The sequence below is a fragment of the Neodiprion pinetum genome, chromosome 5, assembly GCF_021155775.2.
Source record: "Neodiprion pinetum isolate iyNeoPine1 chromosome 5, iyNeoPine1.2, whole genome shotgun sequence".
In the NCBI taxonomy this organism is placed as follows: Eukaryota; Metazoa; Arthropoda; class Insecta; order Hymenoptera; family Diprionidae; genus Neodiprion; species Neodiprion pinetum.
Window position 1 is genome coordinate 33,068,027 of NC_060236.1, and position 23,272 is coordinate 33,091,298.

At 39.7% G+C, this 23,272-nt stretch overlaps 1 protein-coding gene across 2 annotated transcripts in view; it reads right to left on the bottom strand.

Moving 5' to 3' along the window:
* The window catches only part of Slip1 (SLo interacting protein 1), a 136,840-nt gene that overhangs the window by 77,467 nt on the left and 36,101 nt on the right, over positions 1-23,272 (bottom strand). The window lies entirely within an intron of this gene.

Sequence of the window (23,272 nt, forward strand, 5' to 3'; positions counted from 1 at the left end):
TGGATCGGCGAGACCGAAGCGCGTCTGCGGTATTAATTAAAACCGCGGTGACACGTTCATAACTGAAGTTATCTTTGAACATCGCCGAAAATTGCAATGACGCGTACGTTGTAATTGAGAAAAAAAAATAATAAATAAACAAATAAATAAATAATAAAAAATCGGTAAAGAAAATAACCAACCGAAAAAATGGGATGCATACTTTTGTATTTTCGAATAGATAAATTTTCTCTCTTCTTACGTACGTATATTGTGCGTGTCTAATATTGACATAAATTCTGTTCGGCAGCTGCGCATGTTCCGTTTTCCCCCCGCATACGACAAGTGTGTGTATGTATGTATACGTATACAAAGATAACCCTGTGTGTATGTATACGATAAATCTTGAAAAATAAATTTGAAAAACCTACGGGAGTACATAGCAATAAAGGTGTTTACTCGAAATAGAATTTATTCCAACTGCAGACTCGACGCACGCAATTTTCAAGCGGGGCTTCGCAAACACTTGGGAAACTTCACGATCTGCACTTTGCGAATCGAACGGAACCAGTTCTACGAGTGGTAAAAGAGAAAACGTAAAAAATAAATAAATAAATAAATAAATAAATCGAGAGAAACTGGATGGAAAAGGAAAAGAAAAGTAACCGTCAAATGAGAAAAAGTTCGTGAGATTTTGTAAAGCGGCAAAACGGTAAGACGCGTAGTTTCTAATCGGCGTTTTGCCAAAAAAAAAAAAAAAAAAAAAAAAAAAAACAGAACACGGTGGAAAACTTGAGAGAAATCTGAATGCAAGACTTTTCACACCGTTATTTTACTCGTGCTTTAGTTTCTTTGATTATTTATCTTCATTTCGTTTCTATAATTACGATCATAACCAAGCGAACCGTGATGAACGGAAAAACACTTTTGTCCCAGGCTGAAAGAATTAACGGGAACGAATTTAAGACGGACGTTTTATATACCTAGATTGGAAAATGTCGAGTAAATTGAGACGATTTATCGGTGATTTAACCTGTACGAGGAGGGTTCGCCTCGAAACGATGAAATGAAATGATCGGCTTACATCCCGATGTCGGAGTGAAAATCGGATATCGTCTCGATTTTCCGCCCGTAGATTCGATTATTATTGCGCTCGTGAGAGCGTCGAGCAACAATAAAGGAAACGGAGCAGTTTCTAACGGATGCAAAAGGCGAGAAGGAGAAATGAAGATTGACTGAAAGAATGCACGAATAGACGCAGCCAAAGGATAATTGAAAATTGAAATCGATCGGTAAAATTTCTCCTCGAACGAATAACGGTCAAGAGTCATGAGGCTGAAGTTAGCAACGATTAACCTTTCGGAAAATCGTTATTTTACAGTTACAGGAATTTATGAAATCCAGTAAATCCATACTATAAAGGCTTTTGAAAACTTAACTTCATCAAAGTCACTATAAACTTCCAAAAGAGTAATTTTTCCCCCAATGTTTCGTTACGTTAACCTTACTAACTTCAGCTTCGTCAAGAGTGTCGATAGAGGGTCGAGTAAGAATGGCCAAAAATAATCGATAATTTTTTTCCGATTAATCGAGTGTAATTGATTATTCTTTTTTTCACAATTGTTGTTTGTTTCTTACTCCCATTATCGACGCGGTACAATATCAATTTATGCGATTAAAGTATCAATTATTATCGTTGTCTTACTTACTAAGTACCTATTCCATACAACGAGTGAAAAACAAATGAATATTTTCACCTGAAATTGAAAAATATTTTTAATGAAACTATGAATTATGCAAAAAAAAAAAAATACAAATTAATCGATTAATCGATCGAGTCGTCTTCAATTATTTTCTTCGATTCGATTAATCGACGCATCGATTATTCTTAGCCTAGTGACCATCTCCAGTCTCGAGTCGCGTATAACCTGTAAATTTTATTCACCGATATATTGTCAACTCAGATGACAATTTCTCGCCCCTAAAGAGTTCGACGCTCCTCGGCGTGCGAAAAATCGGCTAAAAAATGGGACACCCAGAAACGAGAAAAAAAACAAGAAGAAGAAAAAAATCGAAACAGGGGTATAAAAAACCGTACTAATTACGCGTCGCCCGGGAGAGTGTTCTACTTAATTCTGCCCCGGTTGATGGGGAGCGAATGAGTAGGAACCGGGGTAGGTGAGCTGCATAGCCAAATTAAGAAAAAAAAAAAAAAAAAAAACACCAGAAATCCCCGGGTGCACGGGTGGCACACATTACGAACACCAGGGGGCGTGCATACGGCGATACAAACCCCGGTGCAGAAATAACATCCATAAAGCAGGTTATACACTAGACGAGCGGCTTATTCTCGAACTAACATCGTGCACGATGATGCACTTCTCTCTCTCTCTCTTTCTCTCTTTCTCTCATGCACCGTAAACCCGAGTAAACATATGGCTAATAATAGATTACAGCCGGTGAGAGAGTCGGACGGTTAAACAGCGACGCATTCACCCCGATTCAAGCTGTCACGTTACGTTTTAGCGCGACTTTTTTCATGCTTTCGTTCTACTCGGCGGGTAGGTTTTGCGAAACGGTGTTTTCTTTCGCCGTTCGAAAAGGTTCTTGGAATTCGTTCGTTTCGTAGGCTTCGGAGCGGAAAGCTTATTAACGCTGTCGAATTTGTGTAGTGACATTTTAAGCAATTTTTCAATGTCGCGAAGGATACTGTCCCTGTGCTGAGTTACATCGACTGGAAAATTGACAACTTGATGAGAGGCTTCAATTTCAGGTGATCGAATAATCGGTAAATCCTTGCAAGATCTTATTAAATACTTACGAGGAAGGTGAGATCGGTTTATTTCAAACGAATTTTCATCGAATAAACTTGTAATAAAACCCGTCAAATATTATTTCTCAATTCATTTCAGGACTAGAATGCAATTTTGTACATGGAATAAAAAACATGAATACCCGACGAGACCAATTTGTGTTCTCACATAAAAATCTGTAACTCTTAAATCATTGGTCATTTGACGTCTAAGGTTATAATTATTATTCCCGATGATCAATTTTATCGACTGAGGATGTTTTATCTTTGGTCGGTAAATGATCATAATATATATATATATATATATGTTTAAGGTGGTCTATATTTAGGGTGTTGGCAAATTTTTTCCGCTATTCCTCGAGATTGCATGGTATGATGATGTGAATTTTTTTTACAGATAGTAGCACTAATTCCCACTAAAACCTCCTAGTTACAGATTTTTCGGAACATTATTAATTTTACAATAAAATATATACCGAGAAAGAAAAGTTTTCCCAGTGTTATTTCGATAAAAAAAATTCGATCGCAATGCGGATTATCTTAAAGCTGAGGTAAAAATCTGAAAAACTTGGGCAATTGTTTTTCAATCATTAGAAGTTGATTTGGGGGGGGGGGGGGGGGGGTTGGTAGGGGTGTAAAAAAATTCGTCAACACCCTAAATAAGGACCACCCTAATATCACATATACACGAGCAAGAAGACTGGGAGATGATCGTTTCTCTGAGAGATAAAAAGAAGAAAAAGAAAGAGTAAAAAATGATAGTGAATCGACGATCGATACTACCGAACAACAACCCTGTTCCTTTATTTTTCTTCGTTCCATTCGTTCCCTTCTCATTGTCTCGCACGCGGCCACAGCGTAAACTCTCTCATTGCGCGCATTACTCTCGAAAGTGATAAAAGGCTTGGTGTAGGTGGTGAATGGTGTCGCTGTTACCGCTGCATTAGTAGAACGTTCCAGCAAATAGGCCAGGCAGCCTGGCATGAGACATTCCACCGTTCCCTGCAGGCCCATTGCTCGTTGCTAGTTGGTTACAAACTACCTCCCGTATGATTTGTGCACGAGTTAATCCCCTTGACGAACGGGCTCGCCCGGCGTTCCCTTAGCTTAGCTTACCCCAAAATCCACTAACCATCCCCCCGAATTACTAAAGCCTTTTTTCTTTCTGTCTATATACATTTTTTTCGACATTCGTTTCCTAGTGCGTTTATTTTTCTTCTTCACTGCGAACAAGTAATTTCGTGAAAAGTTCAAACGTAGACGAAAAATAAATGGAAAACAAGTTTACGCATGTACATACAATTATGTTCATTAATGGGTTCTCAGTGGCTTGCAATTTTTTTTTTTTTTGTGAACAAAACTTAAACAATCTTCCTTTCTGTGGAAATTTTACGTTCCTATTATCAACGTTTCGTTTGTTTCTCTTGTCACTTGCGCACCTAGTCATCGGTAGATAAAATTTGCTCAGAAAGAAAACTTGTTCCAGTTTTGATTCCAAAAAAACAGTTAGCCACTGGGATACAATTAATGAACATTACTGTAGATACATAAAAAAAGAGGAAAAGTGAAATTTTTGAATTATCTAATAACGTGTTGAACTTATCGTATAACCATAGCAGTAACAGAACAATGTGTGGAATTATTATTCATCTTCTTCCTGTTTGTGTATTGGCAGTAAAATGATCATTACCTACTGCTATTATAATTGTTGGGTTCTCAGGTCTGAAAGCTATGGTTTGAGAAAATATGTCTTCTAGGCAGTTGAGAAATAGACGGAGGCGACGTGAGAGAATTAGGGGGATGAAATTCTGGAGCGTTGGAATTTCGTCATTTGCGTAGAGGCTCGTGGTCATAAAATTTGCGAGAGCTTGGTAAGTCATTCGACATTATTGCAGCAGGGTGGAAAATTAAAAATAATTAATATCATCGGAGCGGCGAGGTGCTGAAAGCGTCGTTAGGATTCCGAAAGAATCAATGAAAAATGTTAATGAGACCTGCGAGGGAAATGAAAAGCGACTTAAAAAAAAAAAAAAAAAAAAAATATACCGCCGCAAGCTTTTCGAGCTTTTCAATATCTCCACACCGATGAGTCATTGTACAGCCGGGTCTTTGAAATTTTTTTTAAGGACAGCCTAGTGCGTGGCTCCGAATCTAGTCGCGACACACACGTGCTACCGACGTCTTTGAGTGACTTGTGAAAACAATTGCACGCCACCGGAATACCGCTCTCTGTGTTTTATGGTGTTTATTGCTCGGCTACAACTCGGGGGCTCAGTCAGCGAAGATGGATAATCGACTCGTACTTTCGGCATTATATACTTTGTGTGCTGTGGTTTTTAGTCGGTTTCAAATTTTATAAGTTGAACCGATCGAGAGCCCTTTGAGAAAAATTATGAATCAAGTATCTTTGAGAGTGCAGCAGTTGTGTGGATATTCGATCTTTGGCAGATCGACCTGTTTTAACGATCGCATCGATTTTTTGCAGGATATGTAAATTCGTGCGTCATCAGAGTCAGTCAAGTTCCCGTGAATAGGAAAATTGAAACGATAGAAAATCGGTGAATTTTGATAGAACATCGATTCGAATTTTGGCCAACTAAACTCATTCAATGATCATACCGATTTTTCGCTGGATTCACAAATTCGGGTATCGTTAGTATCGGTCAAGTTACAAAAAAAATAATAGAAGATCGCTGAATGATGATACCGATTTTTTTCTGGATGCGTAAATTCGTGTATTGTTGAAATTGGTCAAGTTCCCAAAAAAATAATAGAAAATCGGTAAATTATCGCACTGATTTCGATTTTTGATAGCCAACCTTCTTCAATGACGATACTGATTTTTCGTTGGATACGCAAATTCGTGTATCCTTGGAATCGGTCAAGTTCCCGTGAATAAAAAAATTAGAACAATAGAAAATCGGTAAATTATGTTACCGACTAAAATTTTGGCCAACTAACCTCCTTTAATGATAGTACCGATTTTTTCCCGGATGCGCAAATTCATGTATCGTTGGAATCGGTCTAGTTCCCAAAAAATAACAGAAAATCGTTAAATGATGATACCGATTCCATATTCGATCAACTAATCTCCTTCAATCATGACACCGATTTTTTGATAGACACGCAAATTCGTACATTGTTGGAATCCGTGAGGCTCCCGTAAATGAAGAAACTGAATCGACAGAAAATCGTCATCATAATTCACCGATTTTCTATTGTTTCAATTTCTTTATTGACGAGCACTTGGCCGATTCCATCGAAACAGAAATTCGTTCGTCCGGCAAAAAGTGGTACATGATCATTGAAGGAGGTTAGTTTACGAAAAATCCAATTCTCTCGAGATAATATTAATAAAAAACATTAATTTTCGGCGAATTGATTTCTCATTGTGCAAAAAAAAACCAAAAAAAAAAACGAAATACGATCAAATCAGCCACGATGTCGAAGAATACGGGCACGGAGTCAAATGAAACAAACAACACACGTTTACGTACCGCTATAATTCCCTACACGTTTGTATCAAAGTTTGTTGAAAATTTTTCGACGGTAATGTTGGCCGACCGCCGAGCTTCCGTTGAATTATTTCTCGATCCGTGAGCGAATGAAGCGGGGTAGGGACTATAAACTATAAAGTATAAGGCATACCCGTACTACCAGGACCGTTCCATTCTCGTAGGTACAAGCTCGGCTAGGCGAGGTTCAAGTTCTAAGTAACCGTCAGACAGTAACCAGACACAAATCGTTCTAAAAATAAACGGTTCAAAAGCTACCGTTTGCGGTGGAAGGGTATACGTATAGACATATGTATCGCTATACCGAGCGTATATATACTTCTCGCCTACTGCATTCTAAACTTTACTTTCTATTCATTCTATGCCGAGGCGTATGCGCAGCTAGAAATATCCATTATCCAGAAACTAGCCCATTTGACTTTGGAGGCCTGAAACGAAATGTCAGAAATGGAAGACCGAAAGTAAACTGCATTACTGCATTCTCTTTTTTTCAAATTTTTGGTAATCGATTGTCAAATTGTAAAGTTACGTATATAAAAATCGGTATATATTATTATTAGAGGTGCGAACAAGATTTTTGACACTTTTTGGCGATAGATATTTTATTCGTATACCTGTAACCAATAGTAACGATAAATATTGGTTTGAAGTTAATCGCGAAGAGAGAAAGATTGAAGAATTTTGACAAAATCGCAAACGTTCGTCTAATTTATTGCCAGAAATTAGATTGTTAAATTTGAATTCTTAACCCGTTCACTTTAGAATGAAAATATCGACTCAGAATACTTTTATTTGAGTAAAGAAACGCTTTTCGGACGATTTTGAAATGTTTTCGGCATGTTTCAGAAATCGAGTTTCCTTTTCTTCTTCAAATTTCGCGTGTCTCTCGTAATGTGAGAATATTTCTACAAAAATAAACAACGGCAATCGATTTTTCAGTTAATTTGTTGAATAATTATTTAATAAGCAGTGATATCTCGAGAAAATCGTAAAAACGAAAATCAAGATTTTACATACATTGATTACACATTGGTTGGTACAGAATGAGCAACACTGATTCGAATGTTCAATATTGTGTGCAAATTATGTTATACGTATATAATATATATATATACGTATAATAATAACGAAGCACTTAGACTTTAATTGGGTCATGAAAAGCTTGAATATGAAACAACTTGCAGTCGAGAAAAGTTTACTCATGTGCGACAAGAGGAAAAAAAAAAATAAATAAATAAAAAAATAAAAAATCCACAACGTTGTACTTTTCTGCATAATTTTGTTTCGAAATTATTCTCATTTTTCACAGCGGTTGCAACGTACAACGCTATACTTGAAGTTACAACGTTAATAACTGCGAATTACTGTTTATGGTTTAGAAGCGTGCGGTTACATAAATGCAGGAATTTTTCGGGTACAGAATACAGCCTCAATATACGTAAACATGTAAAAACATAATTTGGTGGCCGCGAGTTTCTCTCTAAACTCTTTCACCCCGCAGGAAGAGATGATGAAGATTTTCCGGGTGTCCCGAACGAGAAGAACGAAACTCTCATCTTCATCACCTGCTTCAGTAACTCGGACTAATTAAACATATTTTGCACCGAAATTTCGACGAATCCACGTCGTTCTTTCTTTAATTCCTCTTCCGCCGCTAAATTTACAGAAAATTCAAAATTGCTTTTGCCCTAACCGACTTTGTTTTTTTTTTTTTTTCACAACTCAAGTCGAAGTTGAAGATTGGTTAAGTATTGAAAGTATACACCTACAGCGAAAAGTCGCTCGGGGTCGAAAATCGGAGGGTGATTATATGCCGCGGGTTTGGAAACTTGATATTCGCCCCGGATTAATTACTGTACAAAGAAGGCGAGTTGATCGAAGCGAAAAAGTGAGAAGAGAATAAAATGAAAACAGAATTAAAAGAAAGTGAAGAAAATCACAAAGGAAGAGATAAAGAATAAATCACGCCAAACTTTTTTCAACTAAGCTTGTGCTCTTTCACGCTTCACCTCGCAATTTCTCAAAATATGCAGGGAAATAAAATTACTTCAATTTCTACACACTTATACATATTACATTATCACCTCGTTTACTCTGTTTGCCGCAATATCAAATGATAATAACGATTATCGTCACGTTTTTTTTTCCTTTCTCGATTGAACGAAACTTGACAAAATACGGCGTTTTTAAAACTAAAAAAATATTAGCTCACCTGTGTATATCAATATATTACAAAATGATTGAAATTCAACTGTTCGTAAAATCCGCAATTGTCTTTTTCGACGAGAACGAAGAAAATAAAAACGATCTAATTATTTTTTTCAATATCTTCGCGTCGGCCCTGCACGACGAATAATTTATTTTCTTCAGACGGAAATATATCGAATTGCGCTTATAACACAACGGTGTAGAGAAATCGTTAGTTCTCTAAACCGCGAGCCCATTTTCCGTACGGTCCTTCAGCTTTAGTTGCCATGATGTACTTAATACCGCGCGATATGACAAAACGACAAAAGATTAAATCATACAAATGAATTTAATTACGCTGTGGAACGAATAACGGTTGAAAACGTAAATTGTATTATAATAACGGTATAATAATATTAATAACGATATAATAATGATAATAACAGTAATGATAACAATAACAATAATACGCACGGGGAAATAATATCGCCGTAATTGGCGAGTACCTGCGATGACACGCAGCTCAGCGTTTCAACGTCGCTGATGAGATTGTGAAGCATCGTTCAGCTGCATCAATTCACCGCTTAAATTGAACTTCGGGCAATAATAATTCGCGAATAAGTACACATAATATCATGAATACATTTGCCTGTCGATAATTAACAATGAATCAGTGAATCGTCGAATATTACGAGTGTAAGTGTAGTTTCAGCCAAACATGTTGCTGATCCGTTCTCCCTGATTTTTTTTTATTTTTCTCTTTTTCTCTTGTTCTTTTCTACGTACGCAGAATTAATTCCTAACAAACGTACGATACGTCGTCTGCTAAAATGTTACGCGCACGCGTTACGACCCGATAGGAAATTGTTTGTCAGGGTGACCGACTGTTTCTAACCTCAAAAATCGGTCGATTTCGACATTGGCGTATATTTGTCCAGATATCGGGGTCCACGTGTCTCGAACGTGAAGAAAGGCCTGACGGACCCATTCTATACACAATTCTGAACAAAGACACTTCCATGCATTTTCATTTGACGCAGAAATAGAAAAATGGCATGAATTCTGCGAATTTAATATCGCGGTTTGATAATATTTACTATTCATTTCAGCCCTCGGAAAGAGTGTCGAATGGCCTTGACGAGAGCAAAAAACCCGAAATATTTACTGCACGTTCTGTGACATGGAATAAATACTAAATCGAGGGTGAAAAAGCTGGGACGAAGGATTTGTCAGAATCGGGCTTGAAATGCTCGATTCGATTCGAAATTGCAGGGGTAAAACTTGAGAGCGAAGAAAATTTCTGAACGGAGTCTGTTGCGTCATTTCGGGTGCTCGGGGACGAATGCTACGCATACTGTACGGTCAGAAGCAAACGCAGGGGTGATCTGAGTCAATTCATGGGGAGGACCTTCGTCCGCAAACGCGTCGAATCTCTTTGTTAACCAACACAAACAACCCTGCTTGGGTCTCTGCAAGGGATTTGGGATCGACGCGCGCCAACTTTTTACAGTTTGTGTATTTCCATTCGTGTTGAAACACCGTATGGCTGTATATGGGAGGTTAAGGTTACGTAGTACTCCCATCCTTACCGACCGAGTAAAATCACTCTTTTTCTTCCTCTAATACAGGAATAGTTCATTTAATATAGGAAGACAAATAGCGAGTTTGCTCGGTCGGTAAGGGTAGGAGTACTACGTAACCTTAACTACGCATGTGAGGTAGACTCAGCTTGAAAATTCGAGGTGGCAAAAATGTCCTAAAATACACATTTACGAAAATGTCACTGAAGCTGAGAATAAAAATAAAGTATGAACGATGCCCGAGGTTAATTTTTTTTTACAATACCGAGTTTTAAATGTAAGCACATCATTGTACGTATAACGTAAACAATTTCGAACAAACGGTGCGAGTTATTCCTCAGAATTTTTCACCAAAAAATCCACATTGATTGGCCGATGGGTCGTTTTATTCGTTCAGAGTATATTTTCGTTAACAATAATGCATTATGCAATACTAATTCAAAAGTTCATTGTCTTTCGATTATAACGATTGTATAATATCGCATTTGATTTACCAATTGACGAGCTTAAGCAAGAAAGAACTGTCCGAAAAGATTTGTAACAAGTTCATTTCTGAATAAAATACTTTATTGTTAATCAAAATCAGACGGACCGAATGAATATATGGGTAAAAAGAAAAAAAAAAAAAAAAAAAAAGAAAACAGAATAATGTGATTTTTTTTCTGAAATTAACCGTGTAAAAATATTTCTCCAGATAACACGGAGTTTTTGACAAATTCAATTAATTCGCTTGATGGGACTTGATTATATTTTTTTAATCAATTTGTACGATCACGTTGTTGTACCGATAAATTTTCAAGCTGACTGTACGTCCTGTATAACATCGTTAAGTCTTGGTTGTTTTTTTTTTTTTGAAAATTTATTCCACCTCTTTTTTTTTTTTTGTTTTCATTCTAAATTTCACGGCTTATTTGAATAACCGATGTGTGCGTGCATGTGTGACGTATGAACGCATGTGTGTAAACAGATTCGGCGTAAAGTTACGGTAGGGGAAAAAACGTTGGAAAGAAAAAATCCGCCAGGATCCGCGCGATAAAATATCGGTTTCGATTTCGTCACGTTTCGCTCTAAGCTAAATCCGAACTGCGTCAATTTATCTTGCCCTGCACTATACTCGGGGAGGTTAAACACGAATACCGCGGAGTTCGGCCCCCTGGGCGAACCGACACGACGCCTACACCTACACTTAACCATGGTGATCGGTCTCCGGTGCCCCCGGTGCAGATTCTCGGGGTAAAAAGATTGGGAGAGGTGAAAAAGGACGGTGACGGAATCTGACGCGCACATCCGACGCCGCAAGATCTTCGAGCCCGAATATTCGTGTGGACGTGTAGATATGGGGCATTCCACGTCAAATTTACAACCCATGTACCTCACCCGCTTCGATTTTGTCCATTTTTTATTATGACGCTGGTACCGATCCAAAAGTGCCGCGGAATCTACAAAAAATTGGAACACCAATTTCGAAAACACCATTTTTGAAAATCCAAAATAATTCACACTGATTTTATGATTTGAAATGTGATTTTTAACCACTACACGATAATGGGATCTCAATATTTACTATTGTTTCGCAAGTTTTTCCTTTTTTCATGTCGGAATTGGAGTTTTTTTTACTAGTTTCCTTGTTTTTTTATTTCTCGATCAAAATGGATCACGGAATCATGAAAATAATGCGATTCTGCGATCTGTTTAAATCGAGGCATAAGAAAAATAAAGTAGCAAGAACAATCCCGACATGAAAAAACTAAAAACTTGCGATAAAAATAGTAAATATTGAGATCCCATTATCGTGTCATGCTTAAAAATCACATTTTAAATCATAAAATCTGTATGAATTTGTTCAGATTTTTAAAAATGGCATTTTCGGAACTGGTTTTTAATTTTTTTAACATTTCAATAGTGGCTAAGGAAAAAAAATTTTAAAAATTCCCGAACCCTTTCGGTTCGGTTGCAACGTTGTTTGAAAAATTATAAAAATCGAAGGGGGTGTGGTACATGGGTTTCAAATTGGACGTGGAATGCCCCATATACATAATGTACCTATATAGAAACCACGCCGGTGATGAAAGGGAAAACTTACAGGTTTCGAAAAGTTTAAATTAAAGCAGAAACGCCGCCGTCCCAAACTGCAGCTGATAGCTTTACTTGCAGGGCGGTCGAAAACGAAATGACGAATGACTTCAATTAAGAGCGAAGCTTGTGTAGCCATGAAAAAACTTACTTGTTAGTAGCAGATGGGTTTTTTGCTCTTTGGATCGATGAAATAGACCGTGAATAACTTTCTTACCTGAAACATAAGATTAAAATAATACATGAGTAACTATACTTCAATAGTTTTTAAATCCTGTAATCGAAATTTTAAACAGTTTGAAAAAACTTGTCTTAAAAATATACGGACGATTTATGCTAATGAATTATTGAAAAAACGCAGATTCAATCCCGTTGAAAGGTTAACTGGCTTCTGGCGTAGTTCAATACATAAAATGATTGTGAACTTATTAAATATGAATACGAGTAAAAAATTAGCGATAGTTTCGTTTCGCGATCTTCACAGATCGCACAGTTTTCGCTGTTAATTATAATTTCAGTTGCCTTTTTCTCAGAAACTCAATAAATGCAAGCAACAGATCGCAAGATCAACATCTGAAAAAAGTCAACAAGATTTCTTTCACTATCGGATTTAATTTTTGAACCATTCATCGCAGCGATTTCAAACTATTTTAAACAAACCTACATCTACAATGGCAATAAAATCTTACGGTTTATGTAACGAAAATTTATCTTACGAAGGTCGAGAATAGTTTTTTCTCGTGCGTAAAAATAAATTCGAGTAATTTTTTGATGGATCAATGTTTTCTGTCAGAACTAAACATTGTTCTAATTGAAGAAATTCTTCCTACTCTTGTATCTTCTTTCTCTCCACGTAAATCAAATATCCTTCTTTCCTGTCTACGTTCTCTTTACCTTTGAGATTTCGGTCCATTTGATTAGCGTGTATCCACTTTGCCTGGAATGATGCACTTCCATCAGAAGAAACGTGTGTGTTTATAAATATACATACATATATATATATAATTTATATATGTATATATTCTTCAACGTAGATTGAGTCTCACAGTTCTTCGTTTAGAGTAGTACATGATGCACTTTCACGTGAAAAATATACACTCAAATTAAATTGCACAATAAACTGTGAAGGCGATGGATCGAAATACTCATCACTGCAGTTAAAGTCGCTACTATATTAAATCTTATACTTATATGCGCCGTGTCGCTATTTTGTTAATAATTTTAACGAAAAAATTCGGACATATTTTTGAAACTATAAACAATAAAGCTCTAAAACTCAAATTGCTCTAAGTATTTTCATTTTCTTAAAAACAATAATCTACTAAAAATACTCAGATAGAAGACAGGTATAGATAAAGTCTGAAAGACCGTTTGTAATACATATATTATCCGTAATTAATGCATTTTAGACGGCCATTCGAACTTTATCTATACGTGTGTTCTACTTGAGTAGGTATGCTTTTAGATCGTCCAAGCAGTACCACCACCCCTGAAGTCGCGGTAACAAATGAGTTGACATTTGCGTTCGCACGCGTTCAAAATACGAGAAGCGATTCATCGAAGGAATCCGGAAACGATTGTCCGGAAATCCGCGACACAGTCTATATTGCGAGGGTATTGTATACATATAAAGTGAGCAGCATGGAGAATAGTCGATATTACGAAAGGGTTTTTCTCCGAGTGTGCATAAATGGATGAGGAGGCGGTGGGACTGGAAGGTTGGTAGAACGAGGGATCGGTCGGTTGGCCGCGGAGAACTCGGATTGAAAACCGTATTTGTTATTCTAAACCTGATCGCGTCGGTAGCCGGGATACAGAGGGCCGAAAACCTGCTTATGTAGTGTCGGTCCGCCGCAGGAAGACGGGTATAAACTTTCGGCGGTCCGGCTGTCGTCCATTTGAATTCCAGCTACGTACACGTTGATGCCTTCCATTGTCCCTTCGGGATCGTAGATCTCTATGGAATCCTATTACATCGATATACCGTGTATATAGAGGACAGAAGTTCGCCGGAGATAAAGGCCTGCTTATCCTCTTTACGCCGCGCCGACTGGACGGCACCGATCCTCGGAATTAGGATTCAAATGAGCGCCGATCCGACCGCTTCCAAGCATGTTCTTCAATAGGTCGGACAGTCGTCGGCCGCTGATCAATGAGAGTGCGGAAGGTCGTTTTGACTTTGAAGGCACGATCTGTTTTATTCTTTTATCACAAGCGTAGAATCGCGGAACACGCTTGTTCGGAGAAATGAACTCGAGTGGAAATTTGGTCCTGGTTTATGGAGAATGGGTATGAGTTGTTGGGTTCTGGGTCTTGGGTGTACCGTGCTATCTGTCCCCCCAAGAACAATGACAAATGGCACGTGTGGATAACGAAGCGAGGAGTGTCCGCCTCTGCAAAACATGGACTGTGACCGTCAGCTTGGGTTATAATTGCTGTTTTGCTCACCGTGTGCGACTATCGGTTTATTCGTTCGATGATAGTGTCTACGATCTCCAACCGAGTAGTAATTCATCCAATTAAGGAAGTAAGAAATTCTAAGGTTTCAAATGAAATTGTAAGACCGGAGGAGCCCGAATGACTGAAATAGTTTTTGAAACGATGACGAATCAATTGTGATTACTTTGCGAATCATTGCGAATCACTTCAAGTCACAAGATACGATGGTGTTGATGAAGTCGTGCGACAAGTGTTTTAAATTCATGAAAAGTATTTCGAGCCTTTCGGCAAACATCAATCATTTCCAATTCACTAACGTTCTGTTGGCTTTCATCTTTTTGTGCCATCGTTGATTGCCAGTTTATCACGTGATGTATGGACATTGATTTCTAATGATTCCTTTGAGTTCCAGGACTACGTACTAGGATACAGTGATCATATTCGTTACCGTATTCCGTGATGCTTTACAATTTGGAAATCAACTGCAATCACTCGAAGCCGATGTTAACGAATATGAAACACTCATTGTGTTTCCAAGTGAATGGCTTCGTTTGGAACTGTTGCTGCACGACGGTGCTTCGGGATCGAGAAGAGAGAACTGGTCCCGGAACCCAAAATTCGCACGAAATAAGTAGCTTACGAAGGGTCAGGTCAGCGGGCCTGAAATTTAAGGACCTGCATGCGCGTTCACGCGCGTCCCCTGTGGTGAAACAGATGCGAGGAGGAAGGAATTGGGACTAAGAATCGGGGCTTGGCAGCTGGTTCGACAATGTTAGGATCATGTGGCCAAATGGGAATGAAATTGCAATGGTACAGGACTCGCGGTAACAAACGGTCCCAACGGGTCGTTTCAATGACTGGGTTTCTCGGATCGAGCCAAAGAAAATTCGTGTCCATTGAAAACTTCCTTTCGATTTCTGGCCTGCGACCCGCGTCAATCAATCCCCTTGCCATTCAGAAAGGACCGGATATAATTTTGGATTCATTGAAAAGCGGATTTTGTTTTGGGGTCTCACGACAGCCATGCTGTGTTAAATGGAACCGGATTATTACACACGCACGGTTAGAAAAAAAAATATCCCAGTAGGTCGACTAAAATTTTTGGTTTGATTTAATCATGTTTGAACGTGTTACTAAGTGAAAAAAAGTACCAAGTACAATTGAAACGTTAAAATTACAATAATTTGTATCGTATTTACTAAGAGAAGTTTAACAAATAATTCAAACATAAAATGGATCTGATGGGACATTATGTTTGGTTCAATTTTTTAAAAAGTGGTAGGCGTGTATCCAAATCGTTGTGTACAACATAATTCGCTCCCTGTAAGAAAGGATGACCAGGCACGTTAAAAGTTGGACTGGGCACTTAGACCGAAATATGTACACGATGTCCGTCTCTTAAGTGGCCGGTGATTTGAATATCGCTGGATGTGAGTTATCGTCGCGGAAGCTTTCAAGCTGACGGTGTCGAAAGCACCGCGTAGTAAATTTTTTCCCGAGGTGTATAACGTCAGCTGGCTGTTCAGAAGTTCAACGGTGAATATTGTTCTAAAACTTGAAGATGAAGTGAATTTGATGACGAGGAGGAAAGAAGAAAAGAAGAGTAAAAACATCCAGGTTCGGGGAGAAAGTTTCGTTTGGCGATGTTATTGAATGGTTTAGCCTGGAGAATATGCGGGTAACGAACCGACGAAACTTGCTGCTACGGAATTTGAATCTGATTCATATTACGGAGAGAACGACCCCTCGCTGCGTACGTGCCTCATTGTTTCTCCTCAAGTTTTCTTTTATTTACCATCCTTACTTTCTTTCTTTCCTTCCTTTCTTTCGTTTTGTTTTATCGTTTCTGTCTCTTGGAATACGAGGTGGGGGCCACGAGTCCATAACCACTGTGTCTCCGATGATACCGCAGGAGTTCTAAGAAGAACCAGGTGCCCTTCTGCCTATCTTATTTACATACACATCCACACCACACAAGCGCAAGTATCGTTCTGCTACGTGGTCTCATAACCGAAGTGCGCGTGCTTATGCGCATGCAAATTGATGCGGCGTATCTACTCACCGACCCACACATACACACACACACACACACACACTCATCTCCATCACCTACAGTATCATCATCCTCTCGTGCCAACCTTTGCAAACAAGTAAATGTCTTTCGAAAGCGAACCAAGTTCAGACCACGACTGTTATCTGCGCCTTATTTTCCTACCGTGCGTTATCGGTTTTCCCCGGATTTTTTTTTTTTTTTTTATATAACGCGTTACGGTTGATATACGTCAGTCGTTTGGAGTCGTTTTAGAATTTCAACCGACATGGGTGATTCTACGAAAGGTGAGATGTCAACGATGACGGTCGATAATGTCGTCCATACACCAACTTCCATGTACCAGATTGAACCGCGTTTTCCGGGCGAATCTGTGACGGTCCGAAACGCAACGTGGATACTGTCACGCCGTACGAACGCCTTGTTGTCGCTGTGTCGGTGACGCGGTTGAGCGAGTGAGGTTGATGCACGAATCATGTAAATAATGTCCGGGATGATTGTCGATGGTAGAATCTGCGAGGTCAGCGAGTTTTTCTCGAGCCGGTGTAAGAGTGAGGAAATATTGGTCCTTTGATTCGTGGCCCTGATCTCTGATCGTCGCGAAGAGTCATGACAGGAAACAAAGAGAGGCTTCAATTTTCTCTTTTCCATGTTTTGTCTTTCTTCAAGGTGCTCCACGAGCAGAATAACGAGGAATAAAGAAGACCCGTTTGAAGGAATTAAGTTTGACTGTATGGTACACCGATATCATTTCCGGCCTTGATGTGTACGTCTGTCTTCTTCAGTGTGCCAATCGATACTGATTCTCTTTTCCGCCGCCTGCGTCCCGTTGCCATTAATAATTCCTCGTTCCCCATTCTTTATGTTCCCATCCCGAAGGATGAAATTGGACATCCGGATCTTTACTTCTTGCGATTGCTACAAATTCCTTTGTTATGCTGATTTTCGGTTCGCCTTGTTGTTCCGTCGACGCCGAAAACGAGACGCTTCCTCGGACGTATCGTTAAGCTTCGCTGATAGATTTTGCATCTCGTTATCGAAAAACGATCTGTTCCTGATCCCGATTCGAACTATTCCAAACTGGCTCCAATCTGTCACTAGCCGTTGCATCGGATGCACGACAGACTTCAGACCGAGAGTATGAGAGCGATGCGATGGTGCGGTGAACCGGGAGCATGGGAACCGGAGATTTGAGAGATAGGTGGATGGCTACCAATGCGGCGCACAGGGAGAGAAGTTATTTCGGCGTTGCGAGGTGGTTTGTGGCCGGCACACACATCTCTTCGCAGGAACGTTAACGCGATTACAACGTAATTCACAAACTATGCCGTTAAGTTTGCCGCGGATGCTGGAGGAGGAGCTGCCGGAATCTCGCCGTGAAGAGGAGGGCCACTTTTAGTGCCTCAATGATCACCTCGTCGAGTTATGCCCGACGTGTACCATTAAGGGGGGAAATAGGTTTGGGACTATGTTTTTTTTTTGTTTTTAATGATTTTTATGAATTTTTTTTACAAGAAAGGAATGTAAGTAAATATTTGGAACTTCAAGAACATTTTATACATATATTCAAATAGATATCGTAAATTCTTTAAAGTGTTTCCTTGGCAAATGTGGAAGATATCAGCTGCCACCTATCACAAGCAAAGATTCATGAAAATCCCCCGCCCCCCTCCCGGCCCCAAAAAAAAAAACAACGGATTCCTAAACCTATTTTCCCCTTAACCGCAACACTTCAAATCCATACTAATTGCTTTTTTTTTCATTCTTCTTATTTATCTAGTGCAAAATGGTGAGGTTAGGGGTCAGCGATAAAAAATTGTTATGCTTTAATACAGACACGGATTTACTGCAGAGATGTTGATGAGCGAGAGCGAAGCTCGGATCGTCAATAATGAATATTCATGGGTTAGCAAACTCAATCCCGACAGGGTACCGACGACGGTTGCCTTCTGAATTCCTGATTTTCGTTACGTAATCGTGAGACGCGTCACTCGCAGATCGAGCGCTCGCGTCACGTCGGATTGCCCGCGGAGGTGAGTAGGTAGGTATGTATGTACCTACGTATGTTCACCTATATCGTCTCGGGGGGTAATGAGATGGGAGTTCGTCCCGTAGGCCACACGGGGCTGTAAACAATCAAGGATCCACGGGTAATCATCGACTAGCCAGAATTAGAGCCTGTGCTAATCTATGTAATCGGATCAATCTCGGAAATCTCGTTAACCGTGACGACGTGTGGTCATCAACGAGGTTAATACCCGCGGACCGAGCGACGGGGAAACGGAGACTTTCCCTCCGCTGAATCACGAACAGGTTTTGGGGTTGAGGCAGGCTTCTGATAAACGATGCACAAAAAATAGTAGCCACAAACAAACATGACGTAATGGCGGACCGAGAGTCGTCCGCAATCTCCACCTCGAGACTTTAGGGTCTATTTTCTGCTACCCTGTGCATTAATTATGATTGAATCTAGTTCGGTTACCTTCAGAATCCGCTGCACGATAGAACAATGTATTCATATTATACGTCAAGCTTATCACTTCACTGTACATTGAAATTGAAATATTACCGCAGCTGACGTCACGGCCTGCGTCAGGGCGGATGATGGAATCCATTATACGCGTAGCAGAATGTTAGGCTTTCGAGCCATTACTGGAGGCTTTGGACACCCTGGAATTTGCATATTCGTATCCCGACAACACGAATTGATATTACTTCCAAATTTCGCGCGGGGCACCTGACGCAGGATTGCTCTTGGCGTTGTCGAAAACTTGACCACATTACTTGGCAATTCTTAATCACGTGATGGGGGCTCGTACAATTAGAGGCGAGCTTCTGATTAAACGGCAACAAGTTAACTATACTATGGCTGCGAAGAAACGACGCGGCCTGCGTGCACGATAAAGATCAAAGTCTGGACTTGCCCTGATGCAAGGAACCATGGGAACCCCATTAACTCTAACGGATCACCGACCTCCCGCTGGCTTGCAGTGACAAATCAACAAGGAATACATCGCAGTTGATCGCTCCCATGTTTTTTCTTCCTCTCTTTATCTCTCGCGACTTTCCCTGTCGTACTCGCATGACCAGTCTGAAACGGTTCGCGGTTCGGTTGATCGTCAGTCTTCGACATCGACACTGAAGTTGAGGATTTGGATTTCCATGAAACTTGTAGTATGAGAATCGGGGAGTGGGGTGGAAGAACATTAAAAATCAAAGAAAAAAGAGCAGGTGAGATACAAGTGCAACAAGATAGCGAAACGCTCATAACCGCAGGTCTATTATATAAGCAATTCCGCGAACGTCAACAAATGTTATGATTTTAACGTTTTCATTCGCTCTTCAATAGCTGGGGGAAGATCGAGCTTGGCATAGCATTCGAGTTTTAAAGGAGTTTCAGGAAGCAAATCCTTACCGCAGCAAGTATCTGAAGAAAAGTGGCGGTTACAGGAACGAGGCGAGGTTTGATGAGCATCGACTACTGTAATAAAAAGTTTCAATGCTCTTTTGAAACGATTTCAATAGAGCACATTGTAAAATCACAATGAATTGTACCAATGAATATTAATTTTTTTTCTCTTGTCTCCATTCTTTCGCACCTGCACCTGAATCCACATCGAAGATCAACAATGTGCGGAAAAATTGTCGAAGAAGACATTTCTACTGCCGTCTCGTGAAAATTGTAACGATATCAAGAAAGCTCATCCTCTGAATCGACCAGCGATATTCCTCGAGTATAAATTGAAAGTCATCCCGATTACAAAGTCGTCCGGCTGTATTTTGTCATACGGAAGAATTATGAAACGGTATTACTACGAGTCACTTCGCGTTTAGTTAGATATGAAACTTTTTCGAAACCTGCACCCTGCTTAAACGACCGTTAATTACTGATACAGGCAACTAATTACATGGCCAACTAACCGCGAGTAGAAACGATCAAACGTTACTCAAGTCCGCCACTCAGCTTTCTAGCAACTCTCTGGTCTCAAGATATAGTCTGCGGTTCGGGCTCCCCGAGGCAAGGCTACACAACGCAAAGCTTCGGCCAAGAATTATGATCGTTTTATGCACCCTTTAAATCTCTTCGCTACTCGCTACTACCCAGAAATATGTACAAACGAAAGTTGAACATAAAAAAAGAAAAACCGAAGAAATACAAGCGTAAGAAGCACAACTCCACGATACTTTAACTGGGCACATTTATCTTGAGCTTTCGAATATATGTATACTTATACATATCCGTTTCCCGCATCACGTGCCGGCGTTAAATGAAATGAATCAACGCTCAAAGACCTGAGAATATTTTTCGTCGTTATTATTACCAACCGTTGAAGCGTCACGTGATTCTAAGAGTGGGAAATGGTTTTAATTTTGAACGTTTCAGACGAATGTTCTTATTCAATGATCCCGACTGACTGAAGACATCTGGCCAAAAGCAGCGGGACATCGTGAGGATTTTAACATCCTGACAAAAGCGCGATACAATGGTCCGAACGAGAGAAAAGCTGTGTTAAAAAACTGGAGAAAATTGACCGCAGAGGTTTTTATGCGAAAAAAAGATGAGATAAGTGCATGCGGCTCTCCACCCGAGTGGCTAGTTTAACGTTACAGCCTCGTAATAGTACACCGGGTAGTTTTCTCTGTCGGTTGGGTTTCTCCACATCGTCTTTAAGCCGAGCACTGACCGCCGGCTGGTTTCTCGCGTGGTTTATAGTGCGGTGAAAATGGGGTTTGAGGTTCTAAAGCCTGACACACGCCCATGGTGACACGGAGAGACAAGGATGAACGGGCTTTCCTTGATAGGTGTAGATATAATAATTGTCAATCAAGGACCTGCAAGAGGAATTAATAACAGTCTCGTAATAGCGCATGAATAATTCATCAACGACGTATGATTATACGTGGGTAACGAAACTACGGAGCCGGAATCATGCAGACAGTGTGATTAAAATTTATTATTCGGATTAGCAATTTTCAACGAGTAATCAAACCTGGTTACATAATTCGTGTACGTTTGACAAATACAAGCAGATTTTCAACCCCGTGTGTATTATATGTAATACATGATTTATTTACCTCCGTTGGCTAATACACGGATATATAGTGGGCATTCTACGTAAAATTACCAGTCCATGTTCCTCACCCCCTTCGATTCTGATCATTCTTTAGTATGATGTTATTACCAATTCAAAAGAATCTCTTGCAAATTTTTTTAGATACTCTTAAGCCGCTAGTGAAATTTATACAAAATCGCAAAACCAATGACTCCATTTTTAAAAATCTTAAAAAATTCACGTTACTGATTCTATGATTATTAAAAAAAAAAAATTATTTTTATTGCAACTTCTAGTTTTTCCATGTCAGAATTGTTTTTGTGTTTTTATTTTTTACATGCGTCGACTTAAATATTTTTCGGAATCACATTATTTTCATTATTCTATGATCTACTTAGATCGAGGAAGGGAATAAATAAAAAAAAAACTCGAATTTCTACATTAAAAAAAAAAAAGCCTTACGAGAAAAATAGTAAACATTGAGATCCCATCATCGTGCGTTGCTTGAAATCACATTTCAAATCATAGAATCCGTGTGAATTTATTCAGATTTAAAAAAATGGTGTTTTCGGAATTAGTTTCTCGATTTTTTCTAATTTCCACGGTGGCTAAAAATATCTGAATAAAATGTCGAGACCTTTTTGGGCCGGTATGAACGTCATAGTTAAATAATGAATAAACTCCAAGAGGATGAGATAAATGGGTTGCTAATTTGACGTGGAATGCCCCATAGACATCGCGTCAAGTGACGAGGCATCGCACGCGTGTATCATGAATTGATGAAATCACTCGAGGACTTCTTTACAGAGTGTTCGATTTAAATCCCGAGAGTTGCAAAGTGGCACCACAGTCGAAGAACATTGTGACACGGGTCGAGGCTGTACGGGCTTTGCAATCAGTGAAAAAGAGAAGAGAAATGGGGCTGAGAAAAGAGGGTCTGACGCTTGAAACGTGGGTTCATAATATCTAAAGCTTTCCCGACACGTCGCGTCGTCGTAGCGTAGGTACCCACCACCGACTGCCTGCGAGGAGTCCGTGAATCAGAAAAAGATTTCTCAGCCTCCTAGTTCGTTCCTCCTCGGGTCGGCACTTAGCGTGCCAGTCATTTAATCGCCAAATAGGAGAAGGTTTCTTCCTCGTACAAAGCCCCGGGATAAAAGCAGGCCCGGGTATATTCTTAGGCTTGAACGCCTCGAGTCGGCTCCTCGTCTCAATTCTCCTTTGAACAAGGTAAACGTCATTTTTTAAACTTCAACCTCCGCTCTTCCTTGGCAACCCGAATTCTCGTGCGCATGATCCAAGATATACGTTAACCTAGAACCGTCATCGCTCTCCTCCATGGTGAATAAGAACTTGACACTGAATTCAGAGAACAATCAAACGAAGACACTCACTATGTGTCTTCCGTTCTGTGTTTAGGTTCCGGCTGGCCCTGAGCTAGAACCGATAGTGTTTATCGTCGGCCTGACAGCTGGAACAACAAGTTACCAACGTGAACCCGAACCAAGGCTAACCAGCGAAAGGGAAACCCTGGGAGACGCTGGGTTGGGTTGGGCTTTCGTATTGTCGTGAGAGAGAGCTAA